We start from the raw sequence: 17,970 nt of genomic DNA on the forward strand, positions 1-17,970 counted from the left end.
CCACGCTGGAGCTTCTCAACCCATCAGCATCCCAACATTTTTACTTTATCAATGCACTGCACAAAAACAGTAAGTTTCCAGGAATGAAAATCATAACTTTATAAACTATTCTGTATATTTATATACACACGTATATATATATATATTTATATTTTAGAGAGGAATTGATACAGATCTTGAGAAGTGGATGGGCGTCTTATATGTAAAAATTCAAAATACAGTTGTCACTATTAACCATTTTAGTGTAAATGTACAAATCTTTACTGCTAAGCAGGAACAGGAAACACACAAAGCAAAATAACAACCAAAGACGTCATTGGTTTAGTGTCTCATTGCATTTAAAGAGGAATAACTGGAAGGGTAAAAGTCTTACTGCAGAGAAGCTCTTCAAAGCAGCGGAGATCCTCCAGGAGCCGACGACAGGAACAAGACAGTGACGGCCAGGACCATGGATTACCATACCTGTACCACCTTAAATCAACAGATTTTATTCCATCGGCACCTAGGATGTTGTACAGTCTTCCTCCTCTTATGTTCCCAAAGTCCTTCATTAAAACATGAATTCTGTAACTCTCTCTCAGCATTAACAGTGGTTACCACTCAAGTCTAAAACAGTCTAATCCAAAGTTTGTCCACTTTGCCAAGTGTAGCCAATGGTTGAGTTCCCAGTGCGTTCTGTGATGGGAAGTACCGGCCATCACCAGCTCGACTGTTCAAGGATCAGTGCAGGCAGACCTCCCAATTCTAGGCTGTCAAAACTGTGGCGGCGAAACAACAAGCTATAACAGCAAGACTCTCTGTCAAACAGTAAAACATTACAAACATTTGAGACATCCTCTCTTGGCCACTAGGACCTGTGCTGAACTGGGCACAAAGTGCAAATAAGAATTAAAAAAGCGAATTTCAAAACACCTCATAAAAACACACATAAATAGGAGGCCTGGTCCAGAAAGAAGCAGGCAGCATGAGTCGAATGGCGATTTAGATTTCAGTTTGTTGCAGAGCATAAATAAATGTTCCGATTTCCCTTTGCAGCTAGATCCTTTTTTTGTTCTGTCCGTCCCCTTGGCTCAGCTGCATCTTACGAGACTGCAGGGTCTTTGGCTTTTGGCTGGTCAACAGCAGACAACATAGCTACAGTTGGGTCGTCTGAATACTCCTCTCCATCTGCAAAATAGGACCCTTCTCCAAGTTCAAAGAAGATGGGTAAGTCTGAGCTACCCACGTCCACGCTGGAGTCCACCAGAAACAGGGGCTGGGCTGTGTAATGGACCAACTGCTTTCCTGGAGGGAGAAACCCAGAAAGATGATATCAAGTAGGGCTTCAGCAACCACACAGACTCTAAAAGGGATGCCAATAAAACCTTAAAGTGTGTCATAGCAGTCTATGCCTGGCACTAAAGACCTGCCCCAGCAGCATAAGCCTGAGATACAGATGAGAGCCTATACCAATGAAGCAGGAATGCAATAGCCCCATGCTCGCTTTAGTGGGAGATACTGGCTATTAGAACATTTTGCCTTCAAGGCTATTAGAACATTTCGCCCGATGAAGGATGGACAAGGACAATCTAATTTTAACATTGTACTGGAAGACAGAAGGGGTTTAAAACTCCCCATGAAGCTTTTAAGCCCCTGTTTAGCAGCTCCCAATGTGGTTCACACGTAGTGCCTCGCTAGCTGGTCTTCCCTATGCATTTTTTAGATGTAAATATTTTTAACAAGGAAGTAGGGGATAACTGACTACTATGACCTTTTTAAACAATGAAGTCTCAAATAGGAGTGCCTCTGTAAATTCTACTATGAGAAATTACTCCTATTAGTGCACATATCGTGAACTATGATTTGATTGGCAATATTGTACCCTGTAATTTCTAAGTGCAATAGAATCTGCATCACCCACATGAATTTTAATGGGTCAAATGAAAGATCCAATTCTGAAGAGCTAAATATTATTTCCTATTTTTTGATGGCACACCTTTGCCCGGGCAAGAATTATCGCACTCAATAAAATTCCAAAGACAGCAGTGTTGGATTTTATAAAGTGAGAAAAATATTGCTTCCAGAATGATAGGCACTAGTATTGTAAATTGTAAATTGATACTTGTATAGCACACTACTCACCCGCAAGGGTCTCAAGGCGCTAATTCAAAGCCTTGGAGACAAATAATACATTAAAAGCAAATTTATGCCAGCAACACTAGTCAAAACCTGGTAAGATATAAAGACCACTTTACAGGGAGGGGGAATTATGTTTTACACAAGGATGTTTTGGAGGTAGCTTGGCAAATAATGTAGTTTTGTACCCTAACAGTTTAGTAACTTTTTGAAAACTTAGTAGGTTGTAAAGGAGTAGGTTACCCTGTAAGAATCTGTTCTTGGCATGTAGTGCTGCAGACGCACATGCTGTGCATGCTCCTGCCATCCAGTGTTGGGCAAGGATGTGTGCAATAGGTTTTTCTTCTAAGAAATTGTTCGAGTCATGAGGTACTGGGACTCATATTGCTGGTAATGTGCATGGTCACAGATTCCATTATTAAGAACCTTTTCCTGCACAGCGGGTGAGGATGGCATGTGAAGCAAAGCGTAGTATAGAGGGATGCTCATACAAAAGAGGGGAAACAGATAGTAAGAGACACTGCACCTGACATAGGGATCCAGGGAGGAGGGTGGGCACATGCAACTCTACAGCACTAAATGCCACAAACAGATGCTTACAGGTAAGTAACAGGCATGTGAGTCAGTAGCCACACATGATGTGCACAGACTGCAAAGTAATCCTCTCAAAACAGTGGCTAGCCTATGAATGTTGCAGTATATTGAAAAAGTATACAGATTACTGCCTGGCCAACATTGGCTTGTGGGAGTGCTTGGACGTCCACACAGTAATGTTTTTTAAAATTGTGCGGTGTGGACGAGGTAGATGCCTTGAATATGTCAACTGTTGGAATGTTCCCCAGGAATGCCATAGTGGCTCCTTTTTAGGTCAAGCGAGTCATGCAGTAATGGAGTATGCAGTGGAAGCTACGCCCCATGTTTTTAATTGGCTCGTGCCATTGTCTTTCGTAAATGCTGCCTTCTGATTGATTATGGGGCTTATTAATCCCTCCTTATTATGACCATGTAGTCAGTTGCACCCTCCCATGGCTACTGGCCCCTTTACTTTGAGTGTTACATGGTAGAGTACGTGTTATTTAGACTGTGGGCACTAGTTACTTTGTCTGTGCCTTCTTGCCCCCTTTTCCCCCTGCCCCCGCTAGTTGTCCGTGCTCCCCCCCTCTTGTCCAATGTGCAATGCAACAGGTCTTGTGTAAATGTGCATCCTATTGCATTTCAAAAGCTTGTTTAATATTTCATGTCCTGTGAACGGATCACTTGGGCTGGTTGAGCGAGGGGAGATCGCAGATGCATAGCTGAGTGCAAGTTCTGAACACTATGTAGCTGAATAAGGGGGCTGTGCTGTCTGCAATAATGGTATATGCTCAGAGTGGAGAAATGTTTCACAAGGACATCTCAAAGAAACAGATTAAGACACCTAATCCCACCTAGGCTCAACCACCCTTTCTATTTTAATACTATAGAGTGTGCTTGGGCCTTAGGTCTATCGCCTCGCGCTCCATTATACTATTTAACTCTGGCTTTTTTTTCCCTCGCAATATTGTCACCAGTGCTCCTTATGGACACGTTGAGAAGTGTTGTGCAGTTTCGAAAGTCTTGCTGAACCCATAAGCAAGTCTGCTTTACTGGCCTTGTATTCTATGACAGACTTGCCGCAATGTGTGTTGCCTCCACTTTATCTTCATCCATGGGTAGATGAATATCTGGTCCTCATTTACTTCAGACTAGTGTCCAAAGCCCTTGCCCATCCTAATGTTTTCAGAAGCTTTTACTGCTCCATTATTGTAGGATTTTTTCATACAATAGTTTATTCCCACCCTCTTTTATTTTGGCAGGCAGTTAGAATCTGTAGGGTTGGTGGTTATATGTGTGTGTGTGTGTGTGTGTGTGTATATGTATGGCGTATGTGTGCAGTGTGGGTCGTGTGGAGGTTGTGTGTGTGAACTGAATAAACAAGAGCAGGGGGCATGCTGAGTAATTGGTTGCAAAATCTGGATGAGAAGGTGTGGGTCAGGCCTACATAAAAAGTAACCATGTCTTTTTGGTAATGGCAAGGGTGCACAAGTGTTGTTGAGTGGCAATTTTGCAAGGTAGAGTGTTGGGGCAGGTTTGCACATTTCAGCTTGAAGTGAATATGCTCGAAAAGGTGACGGTGAAAACAGGATGTGTGGCATTACAAAAAGACTAGACTGCATAATGGCAGGTTCCATGCAAGATATAGAAATTATGGGTGCTCTGTGGAGTGGGTAGATGACAGCATTAGGCTAGGGGGTGGTGTACAGACTAGATGAGTAGGAACAGAGTGGACTGGGAGAAGGGGCACAAGTTTGTATCAGTGACAGAAGAGGAAGTTAGATGAATGGAGGTCTAGAAGCTGCATTAGTGAATGGGAGCCATTAGCCTCTGGGTAAGTTGGAAAGGAAGGAATGGCTGCTATATGACTGAATGGGAAGCAAGTTGAGTGGATAGTGAGTCGTAGAAACTGTGCCCAAAGTGTTTTGTGAGGTGGTGGGTATACAGTGGAAAAAAATGTGTTAAACTTGGGCGAGTGCGAATTAGAATTGGGTGAATGAGAACTCACCAGTTAAATGAACAGGTGAGGGCTGTGTGAACGGGGTGATAATGCTTAGTGTGTGTAATGCTCAAAAGTATATGGGTATGAATGACCGGAACTGTGGAGGTAGAGTCTGTGAGGGAGGTTGGATGAGGCAGGTTACGTGACTTGTTTCAAAAGAGTAGTTGCTTGACTGGGGTACACGATAAGATCAGAGTTTTAACATTCTTTTATGGGGTTGCGTAACCGGTGGAAGACAAAGTTTCTCTTTCGGGTAAAGTCGGTTTTAGAGGCAGTGATGGTAGGATCTGTCTCTCTCAAGGTGTGTGTACTCCCTTCCGACAGATTAAAAATGCCATGAGTGTAAGGCAGTAGTTTGAGGGGTGATGTCGGACATTGGGGGACTTGTACACAGATGGTACATTCATAACTCAAAGCGGCACAGCAGATTTTTAAGCCAGAGTCAGGGCAGTTTCTTCAACTTTCAAAAATGTCTAGAACTGTGCGGGAGATTTGGACCGTTATTCCCAACTGAGCAAAGGGAGTTGCATGTTGGAATTGGTCCTCGATGCAGGATCAAGTAGAGACATGATTATACACCGTGTTAAAGGATAGCAAGAGCATGACACTTGAGCCTTCCACTGACTGTGCACCTTACCTCCAGGACCCACTTACGGACACAGCTTGTGACCAGTAGCGCCATATTCAAACTGGCCCATTTTTATCTTATACATCCTACCTATTTTGTGCCCTATAGAATGCATAGAATTTTCCCTACCAAATACGCAACTTCTTTAAGGTGTGGAATGAGATCTGTGACCTCTCTGCACATGACATGGACTTGTATTAAGTTGATGTATTACTGGACTGGGGTGGTAGTGCATCTATAAGGGGTGATGTTACCGCAGAGAACGGTGACAGTTAAACAATGCTTGCTGGGATTGATACCTTTGCCCAAAAAAGGCCATGTTCTGAAACGGGTTTGCATCTCTGGGGTTACTCCTGGCAAGAGACGAATAGCCATATATTGGTTCTCCCCAGCTCCCTCAGATGCCAATCGTGAAGGGCGAACCAGCATGAATGGGCTTTGGCAGTGGAACTTCAACTGTGCGAGGTGAATGAGCATGCAGACCGATATTTGGAGCTCTAACACAAGATGAATAATGGGTTAGTTGATGTCCTGACTGAACAACACACATTGATGAACGCTCAAGCGGATAGTTCGACGTACAATGGGAGCTCACTTTCTGAAATGTAAGATGGGGTGGAGTTGAAGCTCTGAGTAGTTGAAATGTCTGGTAGTAATGATGGATGGAAACTGAAATAAAACAATGCACTTATACAAACCAAATGTCCTTTACCCCATACTGGAAAAACAGCACTGTTTATTAAATTGATTTATGATGTGCACCGACGCACAAGTTACTTACCTTCGGTAACGATATATCTGTAAGAAACAGTAGTCAGTATTAGATTCCTTACCTTAGAATATCCCCAGGCGTCAGACTGGATCCGGAAACGTTTGCGTAGCAGTACCCTTGCGCGTCGTTAGGCGTCGTCCGCGGCTCTGCGTCTGTCGGCGCCGGGATGACGTCGCCCGAGTACATAGACTCCGCCCTCATGCGCGGACGTCAGTTCTTATACACAGCTTTCCCGCGCCAGAAACGCAGAGCCATGATAAAAACCAACACTGGTGCCATGAAACTAGGGCCCTGAAAGGGGATGACCTTAACCCTAGATATCGGTTCGCAGAACGGGGAGGATAGGTGGGGCTGAAAGGAATCTAATACTAACTACTGTTTCTTACAGATATATCGTTACCGAAGGTAAGTAACTTGTGCATCTGAAAGAAACAGGTTAGTATTAGATTCCTTACCTTAGAATAGATACCCCAGCAATACGAACCCCGGTGGTGGGTCTGCAAACCAATAATCACACCAGAAAGTCCTGGAGGATGGAACGACCAAAGAAGCCATCCCTCCAGACTTGGCTGTCCAGGCAGTAGTGTCTTGCGAACGTGTGCAGCGAGGCCCAGGTAGCTGCATGAAAGATGTCCTGTAAGGGGACTCCCCGGCCCAGGGCAGTAGTAGCCGCCGTGGCCCAAGTGGAATGGGCCCTCAGCCCAACAGGAGGCTCCTTCTTAGCCAAAGAGTAGCCTGCCTTGATACACAACATGACCCACCGTGAGATGGTCCGTTTGTGCACCGCCCGTCCCTTCTTAGCACCCACGTAACCAACAAAGAGTTGTTCATCCACCCGGAACTGGCGTGTGCAATCCAGATAGAAGGAGAGCGCACGTTTTGGGTCCAGACGGTGGAGCCGCTCTTCCTCTTTAGAGGGATGCGGAGGCGGAATGAAGGTGGGCAAAGTGATGGACTGCCCGATGTGGAAGGCTGTGACTACCTTGGGCAGGAAAGAGGGTCTTGTCCGCAACACAACCTTGTCCGAATGGACAGAAAGGAAAGGAGGTTTGGAGGAAAGAGCCTGGAGCTCACTCACTCTCCTGGCAGAGGTGATGGCAACCGAGAAAGCAGTCTTAAGAGTAAGAAGACAGAGAGGACAGTTATGAAACGGCTCAAAAGGAGCACACATCAGGTAAGTCAGAACCAGGTTCAAGTCCCACTGGGGCATCACGAAAGAAACAGGGGGAAACATATGAGTGATGCCCTTCAAGAACCTATTTACAATCGGGGACTTGAACAAAGAAGGCTGATCAGGTAGCCTTAAGAATGCGGAAAGGGCAGAAAGGTAGCCCTTGATAGTGCCCAGAGCAGAGCCCTGCTGGGCAAGAGAAAGAAGGAAGAGGAGAACCTCAGAAAGGGGGGCAGAGAGTCGATCCACAGCCTTTGCTGTGCACCAGGCCACAAATCTGTTCCACCTGCAGGCGTATTCTGACTTTGTGGAGGGACGCCTGGCTGCCAGAATCACATTACAAACTTCAGGAGGCGAGTCAAATGGCCTCAACTGTCGCCGCTCAATCTCCAAGCATGGAGGTGGAGACTGGACAAGTTCAGGTGGAGGACCGTCCCCTGCTGCTGTGACAGAAGGTCCTCCTGAAGAGGCAGACTAATCGGGGGATCGACAGACATGCAGAGTAGCTCGAGATACCAGTATCTTCGTGCCCAGTCCGGAGCCACAAGGATGACTTGGGCTCGGTCGCACCCGATCTTCTTCAGCACTCTGGGCAGAAGTGGTATAGGCGGAAAGGCGTACAACAGACCGCAGCTCCACTCGTGACGAAAAGCGTCTCCGAGCAAGTGCCGCCTTGGAAATTCCAACGTGCAGAACTGATGACATTGTGCGTTCTCTTCTGTGGCGAATAGATCTAACCAAGGCTCTCCCCACTGCTGAAAGAGGCCTTGCGCCACGTCAGAGTTCAGACGCCATTCGTGATCCATCATGCACCGACGGCCGAGTTCGTCCGCCCTGTCGTTTAGGGAACCTGCCAGGTGGTGAACCACCAGGGTCCCGCCCTGATGTTCCAGCCACTGCCAGAGGCGCAGAGCCTCCTGACAGAGGGTCCACGACCCCACCCCGCCCTGTCTGTTGGAGTACCGTATGGCGGTGGTGTTGTCCGTGAACACCTGCACTAGGCTCCCCCGGACAGAGGGGAGGAATGCCTTTAGTGCAAGACGAATCGCCCGCAGCTCCAGAAGGTTGATGTGGAGCCGGGACTCATCCGGAGACCAGAGGCCTCTGATCTCCGCCTCGCCCATGTGGCCCCCCCCAGCCCTTGAGGGACGTGTCCGTCACAACTACGTGCTCCGGTTGGGGTAGGGAGAGGAATCTGCCGCTGACCCAATCGCGGTCCGTGTGCCACCACTGCAACTGTCTTGCAGTGCCCTCCGAGGTCAAGACATGGTCGGACAAGTTGCCCTGATGCTGGGCCCACTGAAACTTCAGGTCCCACTGCAGAGCCCGCATCCGTCACCTGGCGTGATGCACCAGAAGGATGCAGGAGGACATCAGCCCCAGTAGCTGCAGCGTCAACCTGACCGAGACTCGGGATAACGGCTGAAAGATCGGAATCAGAGCCTGAATATCCCGAACACGCTGTTCGGGAGGATAAACCCGGAACTGCGCAGAGTCTAGAACCGCTCCGATGAAGAGGAGCTTCTGAGAGGGACACAGGTGTGACTTCGGGACATTGATGGAGAACCCCAGCAGGTGCAGGAGGTCGGCCGTAGTCTGGAGGTGGCTGACGACTGTTTGGGGAGAGCCCGCCTTCAACAACCAGTCGTCGAGGTAGGGGAAGACTGAAACCCCTAACCTGCGCAGATGAGCTGCGACCACTGCCATCACTTTCCTGAACACCGTGGGGCGCTGGTATGGCCTAAGGGAAGCACGATAAACTGAAAGTGCTCGTGGCCTACCGTGAACCGCAAGTACCGCCGGTGGGCCTGCAGGACGGGGATATGAAAATAAGCGTCCTGCAAGTCCAACGCTACCATCCAGTCTCCCAGATCCAGGGCAGCTAAGACCTGAGCCAGTGTCAGCATCTTGAACTTCTCCTTCCGGAGGAAGCCGTTGACGTTCCTCAGTCCAAGATAGGGCGTAGGCCCCCTTTGCCCTTCTTGGGTACCAGAAAGTAGTGGGAGTAAGAACCACACCCTACTTCTGGCCCAGGAACGTGCTCGATGGCCCCCTTGGCCAAGAGGGCCGTAACTTCCTCTTGTAGAAGTTTCAAGTGATCCCCCGACACGCGGTGGTACTGCGGTGGCAAGGCTGGTGGGGACGCCTCGAAGGGGAGGGAGTAGCCCCTTCGGACGATTTGCAGCACCCACCTGTCCGATGTGACAGTGCGCCAGTGGAGGTGGTGATGGCGAGCCCTGCCCCCCACTGGCGTCACATGGGCCTGAAAGCTCGGACTAGGAGGGTTTTGAGGCGGATGCTGCAGGGGCAGGTGTGGACTGGCCTCGCTGTTGTCCCCGACCGCCGACACAGCGGTTCCCACGTCCACCACCGCGATGGATGGTAGTCTGCAGCCCGGGGCTGGCAGGACGTGTGGGGGCGCCCCTTCCTTGGCTACGAAAGGAGCGAAAGGCAACCGTTTGCTGGTGCAGGGCTGAGAGGCCCAAGGATTTGGCCGTAGCCCTGGAGTCCTTAAAGCGCTCAAGCGCATAGTCTGCCTTGTCGCCAAAGAAGCGACGGCCATTAAACGGCATGTCCATAAGGGTATTTTGGACATCAGCCGAAAAGTTGGCGGACCTCAACCAAGCGTGGCGACGAATCGCCACCGTCGTTGCCATCGCTCTTCCCAGTGAGATCCAGCCCACATCGGATGGAATACCATGACGCATCTCGACCCTCCGCAAGGGCTTGGGCGAGTTTAGTCCGGACCCCCTCCGGACATTGTGCAGCATGTTCGCGACCGTGTCCCACAGAGAGTGGGTGTAACGGCCCAAGAGGCACGCGGTGTTGACTGACCGCAACCTCAAATTCAGGGAGGAGAATACCTTTTTCCCCGTATTGCTCATACCTCTTGGATTCCCGATCGGGGGGAGCTGTCGGGAATTCGGTCTGGGACTTAAAAGCCTGGATGACCAGGCTCTCGGGGGTGGGTGGAAAGGAAGCAAGGGTCGCTCGGAGCCGGGCGGCGGCGCCTGGCCACGTTCCCATCTACAGGCGGACCAGTAGCGGGCTTGGACCAAGTGCCCAGTAGAACGTCTGACAAGGCCTCATTAAACGGCAGCAGAAGCTCAGCCGAGCTTGCCTGCAGTTTAAGGACCTCAGTGAGGAGGTTAGTCCTCACGGCTGCGACGGGGAGCTCAAGGCCCAAGGCCTTGGCAGCCCGCGTCAGCACCACACTATAGGCAGACCCCTCCTCCGTAGCCAGGGTGGGAGGGGAGACAAAACCAGTGTCGGGCGAAGTGTCCAGACCACTGGCCTCCCCAAGCTCACCTGTCCAGTCCTGAGAAGACTTGTTACACACGTGCCAGAGGGTCCTCTGACCCCTCCCAATCCTCCTCGCCACCCATCTCCTGATACTCTGGGTCAAAGGATGGGGCCGGGTCATAGAAATAGAAATCTCCTATCGGCGCCGCTCCGACGCTGGACCCGAATCGAGGGTAGGACCAGGGACGACGTCGTCCTGGAACGGCCCCGGAGGCGACACCCTGGGGGCCGGTGCCGACGAGGTCGTGAGGTCAACCGGCGACGACCCGGATCCGGCGGAGCCCTGCGGCGTCGGGACCGAAGTCGCCGACGGCGCCGGGGCCGAGGACACCCGATGGCGCCGGGGCCGAAGCTTCCAGCCCGCGTCGGGGCCCAGTCGGGGCCGCTTGGCCCGAAGGCGCCGCGGAACCCGACAGAGGAGTGAGTGCCTCATGGCCGTGAGGAATGTCTAGATCTCCTCCGGAGTCGTTTTCTGCCCAGGGACCGGTGGGTATGGAGCAGGCCGCTCTGGCGGAGCCGCGGGGGCGGTGTCGCCCGAACCCCCGGTCGCGCGAGCGTTGGGGGGAGTAGGAAGAGCGATGACGCCTCTTTGACTTCTAGCCCGAAGACTGGTGACGACTCTCGGAGCTATGAGGACTCCGACCCCACGACCGTTCCCTCAACCTCCTCGCGGACCGGGACCTCGAGCGGCGCGGGCCGACTGCCGGAGCTCGAGTCGCTTCTGGGACCGCTCCTGTCTAGCTTTGGACGTCAGGGCCCAGCAGTCGGAGCAGGACTTGTCGTCCTGATCGGGGCCAGAAGTGAAGGTACCAGCGATGGGGGTCAGTAACGAAAAGTTTCTTACTTGTCGGTGTAGTTTTGCAGCTTGAAGATCTTTCTGGATTCACTATGCTGTGCATTATTCTGCGGTCTTGTGGTTGGGTCCGGAATCGTAGTCTTTTTTTTTTTCGTAGCTCAGGTGGGCGTCGACGTCCCACCTTTTGGTGCAATTCCGGTGACGTCGGCACGCTTCCTGTGGAAGCCCCCACTCTTGGGCGCCATCTTCAGATTCTTTTTTCTCGGGTTTGTTCTGTTACCGAAGTTATGGCAATGTTGAACTAAGTCATTCACCGCTTTAACCTCTAAGGTTTCTTTTTCAAGTATTGTCTCTGTTTCAACCCCCCTTTTCTCTCCAGCCTCATCTGTCTGGCGGAGGTGGGTGGGTTCGCTAGTGAATCCAGAAAGATCTTCAAGCTACAAAACTACACCGACAGGTATTGGACTGGACTGGACTTGTAAAGCGCACAGCTGCCCGTAAGCGTCCCGGCGCTTGCTTAGGGAACCCGTCCTGGTATTCCCCTGTGAGAAACCACGGCAGGGTGTCCACAAGGTGAAAGCCAGGCATCCCGCCGCGAGGGGCCGTAGTGGAGATTAAGCAAGCTATTGCCCAGAGTCGCAGAGTGTGACCCCGTGAGTTGAGTAGGCACCAGAGCGAGAATTGTCGAGTCCGTGGAATTTTGAGACCGAGACCCGCCGAGGCGGGGAATCGAACCCTGGTCCACGGTCGATCTCAGCTTCCGGGTCTGCCGCCTCTAACCACTGAGCCACGCTTCTCGAAACTATTAGTTTTGCAGCGTGAATCTTTCTGGATTCACTATGCTGGGCATAGACTTTGCAGCGGTTTCTCATGTTTGTGGCGGCTGGGTGGAAGATGAGCGTTGTTCATTGAATATGTGTTGAAGCACCTTCTGTCCGACTTCTGCTTCCTTGTTCATCTGCTTATCCACACAGTAGTGCTTCTTGAACGTGTGCACCAAAGCCCATGTTGCCGCCAGGCATATGTCCTGAATGGGTGTGTTAGCTCCCTTTCTCCTGGTAGAGTAGGCACGTGTCCCCACTGCTAGTTCCTGTCCTGCCCGCTTGTGGCAGAACTGTATTGTTTGGGCGATCCATCGCACATTTGTTCCTTTAGTTACTGGTTTCCCCATGAAACTGTTAGCGAAGGACACAAAGAACTGCTTTGTTTTCCTGTGTTCCTTCGTTCTCTCAATGTAGTGCATGACTGCCCTTCTGGCGTCTAGGGTGTGTAGAGCCCGTTCAGCGCTTGTGGCCGGTTTCTGGAAGAAACTTGGTATTTGTATAGTCTGGTTCATGTGGAACCTTGACACCACCTTTGGCATGAAGTGTGGGTTCCTTCTCATCACCACCCTATCGTTGTGCATCTGAATGTAGGGTTCTTGTATGCGTTAGCGCCTGTAGCTCGCTCACCCTGCGCAGTGAGGTGATTGCTACCAGAAAGGCTGTTTTCATGGTCAGCATTTCTAGAGAGGCCTTGTGCATTGGCTCGAAAGGTTCTTTCAGGAGTTCCGTTAGGACTAGGTTAAGGTTCCATGCAGGTGAGGCACCCTCTTTGGTGGCGCGATCCTCTTTGCTCCCTCCAGGAATCGATTAACCACCTGTGATGTGAAGAAACTCTTGCATGTTTCTCCTCTTGTGTAAGCGACTATCGCTGCCAAGTGAACTCTTAATGAGGATGAGCTTAGGTTTTTGTCGAGCAGGTGCGTGAGGTATTTTAGCACCGTTAAGTCCTTCTGCATCTTATTGTGTAGCTTTTTCCTCCTGCACCACAGTGTAAATCTCTTCCATTTTGATACGTATCACTTTCGTGTGCTGGCCCTTCGTGCCTCCCAAAGTACCCTCAGGGTGCTTTCTCGCAGTTTCAGATGCGCAAACTCTATGTCCTCAGGAGCCACGATACTAGGCTCAGGCTCTCTGGCTCTGGGTGCAGCACCTCTCCGTTTTGCATGGAGAGTAGGTCTTTTCTTCTCCCGAATCTGTGGGGGTGCACTCGGTGCCATCTCCATGATCTGTGAGTACCATGTCTGCCTGGCCCAGTGCGGTGCGACCAGTATCAGGGCCATGTTGCTCGTTCTGCACTTGCTGAGTACCCTGTGCATCAGCGGTATCGGGGGGGAAAAGCGTAAGCAAATGTCCTCGACCAGTCTATCCATAGGGCATTCCCCAGGGGCCCCTCCTCTGGCAGCCTGGATGCGAAGTTTCGGCATTTTGCATTTTGGCGTGTTGCAAATAGGTCCACCGACGGTGTCCCCCACCTGTTGAACAGCCTCCTTGTTTCTTGTGCATTGAGCTCCGACTCGTGGGATGCCGATGTCTGTCTGCTGAGCCAATCTGCTTCTACATTGTCCTTCCCTGGTAGATGTATGGCTAGTAGGTCTATCTTGAGTGGGATGGCCTATCTCCATATCGCCTGCGCTAGCTACGAAACCGGGGCTGATTATGTCACACCCTGCTTGTTGAAGTAGAACATCGCTGTTGTGTAGTCTGTCTGGATCAACACTCTCTGGTTGTACAGATTTGTCTGGAAGGCTTTTATAGCGAGGAAAACTGTCTACAACTCTAGGTAATTGATGTGTCTGACGGCATCTGCTGGTGTCCACAGACCCCTCACACTGAGTTTCTCCATGTGAGCTCCCCATCCTTTCTGGGATGCGTCTGTGGTGATGGTCACTGTTGGCGTTGGTGGCGTCAGAGGCTTCCCCCTTGTTATGTTCCCCATGTTCCACCAAGCCATCTCTTTCTGCACTGAGTGTGTTACAACCACTAGATCCTCCCAACGACCTGTAGCTTGTGACCATTGCTCCTGTAGCCATTCCTGTAAGGGTCTCATGTGTAGCCGCACATTTGGCACTAGGTGTAAGCATGATGCCATCATGCCCATGATTTTCCTCACTGTCCGAGCTTGCCCCTTCTGGTAGAGCTGCGTCTCCTTCACCAGTGCTACCGTTCTCTTCTCGCTCGGGGACCCCTTGCTTCTGTGTGATCTGTGCTCCCAGGAAGATTGTTCCTTTCTCTGTAAGGCACCGGTTCTATGGTCTGCTTTTTCAGGAGCTCTTTTGCTTCCTCTTGAAGGAGCTCTAGCTCTTTCCTTGCTAGCGCCCTTCTTTTCGGCTTTCTTCTTGTTGGTTTCCCTTCCAACTCTATGCAGTACCCGAACTGTATGATGTTGATTGCCCATTTGTCTGAAGTTATTCTCTTCCACTCCTGGAAGAAGTGCTTTAGTCTTCCTCCCACTGGTCTTACATGCTCGCAGGTGTTTAATTCGCGTAACACCTGTCTGTTGTGCTTGTGCTCCACCCTGGGAGTTTTTGTTTGGGTGGGCACATGGAGCTTGATTAAGTCACTTAGAGGGGGGCTGTTGTCCCCCTCTCCTATTCTGTCCACATCCATTCCCTCTACCGCGAAAGGACTGGCCTCTTTGCTGGTACTGCCAGGACTGCTTTTGTTGCCCTTGCTGTGTCTGGGTGTCTGCCTGGTGGGCTTGTTGGAACACCTGGTGCGATGTTCCTGGCTGGTTTCCTCCCCTCCCGTTAGGTCTTTGTGACGGGGTGCCTCTCTTAGTACCTCTGAACTGCAATGCTCCTATGGATCTTGCCGTCTCGTTATCCTTCTTCAGTTGGCCGAGCTTCTCATCTACTGGGGCCCGAACAACGTCTCTCCGTTGAATGGGGTGTTCAGGATGGTGTGTTGCACTTCTGGCTTGAAGCCTGAAATCTTGAGCCAGGCTTGTCTCCTTTCCGTGATGCCCATCATCATGAGTCTGCTGGAGGTGTCTGCTCCGTCCAGGGCAGTTTTGAGGCACGAATTTGCCACATTCTTCCCCTCTTCGGCAAGGTTTTCAGCTCTTTGCCTGAATTCCTGAGGTATGTTCTTTATTAACTGGCCCAGTTCTTCCAGGATCTGGTACTGGTGCCTGTTGAGCAGCGTGTTGGAATTTGCCATGCGCCAGTGCATTGCGGCATTCCGTTCAATTCTTCTCCCCTCGAGGTCCATTCTCCTGCTTTCTTTGTCTGGAGGTGGCCCTGAAGTAGTAGGCACATTGGACCTCTTCATTGCCGTGGCTGCGATGATGGAGTCTGCCGAGACCGAGCCCTGAATGTAGGGTGGGTCCTTGGAGGAATGTTTATACTTTTTCTCCGTCCTGGGAGTGACGGCTTTGCAGGTTGCAGGCTCCTTGAAAGCCTCTTTCCCCTGTGCCATGAAGCTTTCGAGCATGGGCAGGTACTGGCTCCTGGTCTGTGTGGGGAGCAGTGTCTCTAGAAGGAAGTCTGCCTGCTTCTCTTTGTCGAGTTTTACCTTGAAAACTGCATCTGCATTTCTGATGACTGTGTTGTAAATCCCAATGTCATGAGGCGGCGAGGGCCTCGATGGATACGTGTCGATGCTTTCTTCCAGGCTCTCGGTGTCGACGTCTTCCCAATCTATTTCCTGAGTCTCCGGGGATGCAGACCCGAGGAGCGTCCTGCGGTCGTCATCCCCTTCATAGTCGTAGTAGGAGGCCTCCTCTTCTTCTGGTTCGTCGAAGGCCTCAACGCTCTCCGACTGTCCTTCGGCGTCGTAGTCCTCCTCCTCCGTTATCTCGACCACCTGTGGCTTAGGTTTTGTCGGGATCATAAAGTCTTTCATCCTGGCGTCAAATTCTTTCTTTCGCTGCAGGATGTTCTCCATCTCAGCCTCGAGCCGTCTCTTCTTTTTCTCCATTTCGGCAGCGTGGTCTGCGCCGAATGGTTCAGCCGGTCTTTTCGGCGGACAGGTCGGCGCCGAACGTTTCGGTGCCGAGCTGACGTTCGGGTCCTTTGCCGGCTCTGAAGTGCTCTTCGGGTCTTTTTCCCTCGGTGTAGAATGCTCCTTTTCTGGGATGTTTTTCGACATCTTTTGCTCTTCTCCAGCTCTCGGCGCCAGGGAGTCCTTCTCAGAGGATCCGCTGGGCCTGGGAGTAGCCGCGGACGCCGAAGTCTTCGGCGTCCGCGCATTCGCGGGTTTGCCCTCGTTTTTTCGAGACTCAGGGTCTCTCGGGGGTCTAGGTGCGGTAGAGTCTCCTACCTTCTTCAGAGTCTTCGTATTATCGGTCTCTACGACCGTGTAGCCGTCGACTTCGGCGGCGGCGTTGTCCTCTTCGTCTGATGATAGCCCCAGGCCTCGAAGGGACAGTGGCTGGCCCTTGCCCTGCATGTTGGCAATGGCTACCCTGTGTCTCGCTCTAGCTCGAAGAGTCTTTGGCGTGAAGGCGGAGCAGGCGTTGCAGTCCTCGCTCTCGTGGCCGACCGTTAGGCAAAGGTTGCAAACCGGGTGCTGGTCCTTCTGCGCGTACTTGTGGTGGCAGTTACGGCAGAATTTGAAAGGAGTGTTGTCCATCTCATGCGTTCAGGGGGCCCCCTGAGCGTGCATTCCCCGATGGACGTCGAAGTTCTTGAAGTTCTTCTTTTCCTTCGTCGTCCTCTTCGATGATATAGTCTCCTGTAGTCTTTCCCAATATCTTTTCGTCCAAAAATGCGTATTTTAATTTTTCCAAAATGTATGGAGCCCTTTCGGGAGCGATCCAGACCCAACCGCGGTAAAAAGAATCTGAAGATGGCGCCCAAGAGTGGGAGCTTCTGCAGGAAGCGTGGGAGGTCGACGCTAATCTGGGCTACAAAAGAAAAAAGACTACGATTCCGGACCCAACCACAAGACCGCGGAATAATGCACAGCATAGTGAATCCAGAAAGATTCACGCTGCAAAACCGACATCGGTCGGTTGCAGTCGACGCAGGGTTTGAACCCGGGCATCCCTACCGGCACCGTCGGAGTCCAGCGACTTCGAAAGATGATCAAAAGGATCGAAAAAGTTCGTCAAAAATGGACTAAGGGTACAACTTTTTCCCCGGATCTGCGCTTGCTGGCGCGGAAAAAAGAAGAACTGATGTCAGCGCGCGAGGGCTGTGTCTAAGTACTCCGGCAACATCATCCCGGCGCCAACGACGCCGGACGCGGAGCCGCAGACCACGCCTACCGACGCGAAAGGGTACTGCTACGCAAAAGTTTCCGGATCCAGTCTGACGCCTGGGGATATTCTAAGGTAAGGAATCTAATACTAACCGGTTTTGTTCAGATAGACCTATAACACAGTAGCTAAGCTGAGGTTTTGCCTGTAGCATAACGTTGTTAATTAAAACAATTGCATTTTTTATATTATATTTTTTTGCTTTTGTATGTACACTACGGTTTGCAGAAAGGGTGGACTGCAGAACATACGTTTGAGGTAGATATTTTATACCCATATGGTTTTACTTTTTTTAAATTATCAGTTCACTATGCCAAACCGGTGAAAGAACGTGTCCATGACGATCTCATTTCAGAATTTCCACAATAGTATGGATCTTGCGTACCACACGAGTCCTCAAGCACTTTTATTTTGAATGACAAGTCGTGGGTATCTTTGTCCTCTCCATGAATAGGATGCATATCTAAAAATATCTTCACAGCATGAAAAAGGGGCACAGATAACAATTAACAACCTGATTCGATACCTCCCAACCCAGAGGGCTTCCAGTTCTGTGAATAATATTTTATTAACACTTGGTCAATGG

The 17,970-nt window shown here is 50.7% G+C and overlaps 1 long non-coding RNA gene across 1 annotated transcript in view; it reads right to left on the reverse strand.

The window, feature by feature from the left end:
* Window positions 1–320: 320 nt before the first annotated feature.
* LOC147666112 (uncharacterized) overlaps window positions 321–17,970 on the reverse strand; it is a 30,293-nt gene continuing 12,643 nt past the window's right edge. The window contains exon 2 of the long non-coding RNA XR_015304881.1: window positions 321–1,284. This is a non-coding gene — a long non-coding RNA (uncharacterized LOC147666112). The remainder of the gene's footprint in view (window positions 1,285–17,970) is intronic.

This window comes from Lissotriton vulgaris, unplaced genomic scaffold, assembly GCF_964263255.1.
Source record: "Lissotriton vulgaris unplaced genomic scaffold, aLisVul1.2 SCAFFOLD_2575, whole genome shotgun sequence".
Lineage (NCBI taxonomy): Eukaryota > Metazoa > Chordata > Amphibia > Caudata > Salamandridae > Lissotriton > Lissotriton vulgaris.